General features: G+C 50.2%; 1 protein-coding gene across 4 annotated transcripts in view; it reads left to right on the forward strand.

Annotated features, from left to right (window-relative positions):
- Positions 1-1,348: 1,348 nt before the first annotated feature.
- Ahrr (aryl-hydrocarbon receptor repressor) overlaps positions 1,349-5,749 on the forward strand; it is a 91,609-nt gene continuing 87,208 nt past the window's right edge. For 3 of the 4 annotated variants that reach the window (XR_003846988.1, XM_008852486.2, XM_029555770.1), the window contains exon 1: positions 1,349-1,479. The gene's annotated coding sequence lies outside the window, so the exon portion shown is untranslated. Of the gene's footprint in view, positions 1,480-2,950; positions 3,082-5,749 lie in introns of those variants that run through there. The other variant, XM_029555769.1, reaches the window with a different exon arrangement.

Below are 5,749 nucleotides of genomic sequence, written 5' to 3' on the forward strand. Positions count from 1 at the left end.
CAATTATTTTTAAAAACATAGCTGCACATTGTTTGATATCAAAGCCAGTATAAATACATCTACTCAGTCAAATTCCTGACCCTGTGCTGTCAGGGTAGCTGCTCCCAGAGTAGAGAGGGAGTGGAAAACTGCCCCCACCCCTCAGCTTTACCTGTGAAATTCAAGTTGGAGACAGCTGCTGTAGTTTTAGAGCTTTGCGTGGGAAAAGCAAGGTACCTTCCATCTCTGAGACCCAGGGGGAGTCCCTTGTGAGATCTTGGGGAAGGGAATGCCCCTGAGCAAACAGTCAATACAAAGGCCCTCACATGAGTTTATTCAGAGATCTTCCCTGGGCTGGCAAATTGGGAGCCTGGAAACGGATTTTACTCAAAATCTGGTGGGGCCAGGGGTGACTTTTGTCAGAAGGCTCCAGAACGTTCTGTGGTACCTGGATTAATACTGCTGCACATTCCTGTGGGGCCAGCCTCGGATCAGTGAGAAATATGAGGTGAGAGCCATCCCACATTGGGCCCCAGTGAGGGCAGAAGCAAGAGATAGGAGCAGGGGCTAAGGGTACTTGAGGAGCCTTGGTCATGAGACAGAGACACGAGGGTGTGTTCCAAGGCCTGGAGGCCGAAACACGGGCAGAATCCCTGAGGGTGAGGTAGTGTTAAAATCAGAACCCACAGTCTAGGGGGAAGGCAGGAGTTACCTGCGATGTGTGGGGCATGGCGGGGAGATTGCACACATGGAGAACCTCAGAAAACCCACTAAAGGCAACTTGGTCCTGATGCAGAACTATGTCTAGGACCTCTTCCACCTGCGTTGGAAAACCTTCAGATGATAATGTCCCTGGAAAGACCCAGGTTTGCCTGCTGCGTATCTCATTCCTGGGAAATTCTGTGGCAGTATCAAGCTAATACATTATACTTTGGAAAGTCTAAAAATACTATTTAATCCTTTTGATTCTCCGAACAGCTCTTTAGAGCAGGAGAGAAGGGACACGCTAAACCCAGGTTACCTGTTCTGATCAGGGGTCAAGGGAGCCCAACCCTGAGCTCCGCACAGCGGGAGGGAGAGTCGGACCTCCAGGGGCGGAGGTGGGATTTGGTGCACCGTGCCAGAGCAACAAACTTAAGGTCTGGGACTCGGGCCGTGGGCCCTGGGACCTCGAGAGGCCCAGGGTACGACCACACATAGAAGTGAACACCTCGGAGGACGGAGGACTCGAGGGGAGCGCGGCACCACCTTATCCAGAAGCAGACACCAGATGCAGGGACCGCTGAGATCCCAAGGGCGCGGGGCGGGCGAGGCTAGGATGCGCGCCCCCTGCCGCCTTTCCCCAGCTCCTGCGGCCCGGGGCGGGGCTGCTCGCGTGCTGGGGTGGGGCCTCCGTTCGCTGGGTCCCGCCGCCAGGTCCCCGACATGCTAGAGCTGACAGCTCCTGGCCCCCGCGGCTCCCTCAGCTGGCGCCGGAGCTCCGCGCCCCGGCTGCCTCCGGTAAGTGCCCCCGGGTCCTTGGGGAAGCCACTGTGAGATCCTCTGTCGCGGGGAACCCTTCCTCCCTCTTGCATCTCGAGGGCCAGAGCTGCTGGAAGTGGTAGGCACTCCTGGGGTCTTCTCTCTAAAAACCCGGGCCTTTGAGGGCGCCGCTGGTCAGCTTCCACGACTTGAAGACCTCAGTTTCCCCAACTGAAGTATTGCGCCCCCCTTCGATCTTGGGATGAAGATGAACCTACTAGCCCTGTTTTGTGGAGTCCTTTGCCCTGGACCAAATGTCTTTCAGAAGCGTTTTGGGCAGATGCTGACAGGGGGCTCCTTACAGGCTGCCTTAGCTCTCCCAGGGCTAGGGCACAGCGGGCAAAGCTGGTCAAGGTGGCGCAGTCTCTTCATTGAGATTAGAGGGCACCGAGCTGGGACTCACTTTGGAGGGAATTCTACCGTTCCAGGAATTTGCCTAGTTAGTGGTACCAGATTATATCCCCACCCCAACCCCCTCCAATCTTGAGTGGCGGAAAATCCCAGAAAGTGGCTACTTTCACAGAGGAACGAAAGTTCTGATGTTCCTGGACATCTGAATGTCACAGACCCTGGAGTCCCCTGCCCTGCGTTGCTGCTGTAGATAACTACTCTCCCTGTCCCCCAGAGCTCCTGCATGTGGTCCAGGCCTTGCACAGTTCTGGCCTATGGGTCCCTCTTCAAAGGCCTCTGTTTCTCATTTGGTTCCAGGTTTTTGGTTCAGGGGATCTATCAAGCTGTGGCTACCCCAAGTTCTGCCATTGGGGGGGGGGGGCTGTGGTTCTTAGCTTCCCAGGACTGTGTCCAGCCAAAGGCTCTGCTGTAGGTGGAGTACCTTGGGGAGTGTACTCCAGAGCTTGAGGTAGTGGATAGTGTAATTAGACTTTTCCTGGTCTGGTCAGGGGATCCATGGTAGGAGACATCCCTGGCATCAGAGCTGGGTCCACTACTGCTGACCACAGGTAGGTGGCCTGCCTTGGTATGACACCTTGCCATAATGTGCAGTGGCTGTCCTTGTCATGGCCAAGTGCATGGCCAAGTGCTGATTATTCCAGGCTGGGATCCTAGTTCAGTCGGTGCAGCAACTCCATGGGGGAGGGGTACATTGGGGTACACAACTTGCCATGCCTCAGCAGGACTGGCAATGCGTGTGTTCAGAACAAGTATGTGTCTTCCACCCTGCCTTGGTGGTAACTCACTGTAGTCCTGGGGTTGTCAGAAATGCAAGCGTAGGAAGAAAACTGGGGAGTGTTGCTGCTGTTGGTTGTGGGGAGATGCACACCAGGGAATGGTTTGGGTTTGTTTGCTTGTTTGTTTCCGTTTTCTACTTATCTCTGTCTTCTAAAATGAACAGGTGTTACTTTGCCTGAGAAATGTGGTCAGTTTATGGCTCAGTGAGCAGGAAGCCCAGAGGCCAGAGGGCAGGTCCTGATGTCAGCACAGGCATTCCTCTGAGGAGAACTACATATTTGTTGTTCATGGCCCCATGACTCAGTCCATAACTGCAGAAGGGACCAAGAGTCCATTTTGGAAGCCCCCCCCCACCAGTCTTCATCCAAGAGGTGTCCCCTACCTGCTTCTGAGGTATGGAAAGGGGGCAACAATTGGGCATGAGGGGCATCTGTAGGGAATCTGTCTGACCCCTCAGTGAATGACACACAGCATTTGGTAAAATAGAATGACTACTGACACTAACACTATGCTTAAGACATATGCAGAGACCAAGGTAAAGGTTAAAACTGAAAGCAGATGTTAGAAGAGACTTTGAAGAGACTAGCTGTGGGAGACCAACAAATTGGCTCTTTGTTTCTCCTGCTATGAGAGCATAGCACAGCATTTATCAGTTCTTGGTGCTTTTTGCAAGAAACTGAATTTTAGGACCGTTCCTCAGCACTAAACCGAAGACATTCAGGAACATGTCCCAGGCTACAGCTATCACCATCAAATGGCTATGTATGGGGCTGAGCAGGCTTATGCCACACCCAGATCTTGGCCCTTCCTGCAGTTCCTGCAGTATGATGTAAAAGAGTGAGGGTGGTCAGCACTGCCCTTTAGAGTGGCCTCTACTCTCCCAAAACTCCTTGGTTACTCTCTATCCAGCCTTTTCAGAGCCATTCCTGCCTTAGGGCTCATTTGGTCATGAGGCTGGTAAAGCTGGTGCTGGTGGAGCTTGGTCTCTTCTAGATTGTAGGGTTAACCCCACTTCTTTTACTTTCTTTGACCTGGAGGGTGTTCCAGTGGGTATGCTGTATGTATGGCCCTCTGTGGGTGCTAGGAAGTGCCCCTGGCCTGTTTCCCCAGGCTAGGGCCAGGCCTGGGTGTGGCTTCGGAGTTTCCTGTCTGAGTTGAAAGTCCTTGCAGCCCCAATAGGATGGCCTTGTGTTCTGGCCTCTAGCCACTGCTTGCCCAACCTGGTTTCTTGGAGAACTGCGCTAACTGGACACGTGGCCGGACATAGGCTGAGGCCAGCATCCAGCAGGCCTCCTTGGGAAGGCAGGCCTTCTGAATGTCACTCCACATCGTCATCCCCTCCATCTCTCATGGTGTCTGTCCCTGCTCTCTCTCATAGCTACGGCTCACCACCCATCCATCTATCCATCCATCCAAGCCTTCCTGCCCCCTATCCCTACTCCTTTAGGTATCTTCCTCTTCAGCCTGAAGATTTTTCTCTAACCTCACAGCTCCTGTGGCTTTCTGCCCTTGCCTGTTCTTTATATTGTTAACTTGTAATAGTTTTTTGTATGTTTGAGATGCTAGGCCCATACCTGATGTGAGTTGCCAGTGTTTTCTCCCATTCTGTCTGTTGTCCTTTTACTTTCTTGATAGTGTACTTTGAAACAATTTTAAAGTTTGATGAAATCCAATTTATCCCTGACTTTTTTTTTCACTTGTGCCTTTAGTGCCAAATTTAGAACATTGTCAGATCTAAGGCCATGAATGCTTATGTTATTTTTGTTTACTATAATCCTTATGCTTCTAAGTATGTTGAAATTTTAGCTTTTACATTTAGATCTTTAATGAATATTGAGTGATTTTTTTTCAAATGATATGAATAGGGTCCAGACTCAGTCTTTGGCATGTGGATATCATTTGTCTCAGCTCCATTTATTGAAAAAACTGTCTTCCCCAGAATGGCCCCGGAACTGTAGTTGAAAATCCGCAGCCCACAGTATGGCCAGTCTTGTGTCACATGTTCTCTCTTCTTAAAGCTTTAAAAAATCCATTTATTTATTATATTTTATTTATCATTTTTATTTTATGTGTATGAGTGTATCGCCTGCATGTATGTGAGTGCACCCGTGTCGTGCAATGCCATGGAAGTCAGAAGATGGCGTCGGATTCCCCTGGAACTGGAGTTAAGGATGGTTCGTAGCTGCCATGTGGGTGCTGGGAATTGAACCTGGGTCCTCTGCAAGAGTAGTCAGTGCTCTTAACTGCTGAGCCATCTCTCCAGCCCCCCTTATTTATTTTTAACACAAGCTCGTGCTATATAGCTGAGACTGGTCTTCAACTCAGGCTCCCATTGCCTTATACTCCAAGTGCTGGGATTATAGATGTGCACAACCAAGCTCAGATCCCACACCTTTTAAAATCTTTTTATTTATTATTTTTATTTTATGTGTATGAATGTGTTGCCTGCATGTGTGTAAGTGCACCTGTGTCATGCAGTGCCTGTGGAGGTCAGAAGAGGGTGTCAGATCCCCTGAAACTGGAGTTAGGCACAGTTGTTAGCTGCCATGTGGGTGCTGGGAAGCAAACCCGGGTCCTCTGTAAGAGCAGTCTGTGCTCTTAACCACTGAGCCATCTTTCCAGCCCCACCTTTTAAAATCTTTATACAAACTATTTTATTTTTATATTCATTTGTGTGTGTGTGTGTGTCTGTCTGTCTGTCTGTGTCTTTGTCTGGGTTTGCGAATGTGAGTACAGTGCCCACAGAAGCTAGAAGAAGGCATTGGATCCCCTGGAGCTGAAGTTACAGGCAGTTGTAAGTCACTTGAAGTGGATGCTGGGATGTGAACCCAAGGGCTCTGCAGGAGCAGTAAGTGCCCTTAACCACTGAGCCAGCTCTCCAGCTCCTCCTAAACGTTTTATTAAGGAAAATTTCAAGTCTTGTACAAAGATGGAGAGAATTGTATAATGAACCCACCATGCTCATGAGCCAGCACAGATGGCTAATTATCAATAGTGATAGATACACAGTTTCATTTGAGTCCAACCCAGGTCATCTATCCACCCCAGTTACAGAGAAGTA

This window comes from Nannospalax galili, unplaced genomic scaffold (genome assembly GCF_000622305.1).
Source record: "Nannospalax galili isolate Female #2095 unplaced genomic scaffold, S.galili_v1.0 scaffold1146, whole genome shotgun sequence".
NCBI lineage: Eukaryota > Metazoa > Chordata > Mammalia > Rodentia > Spalacidae > Nannospalax > Nannospalax galili.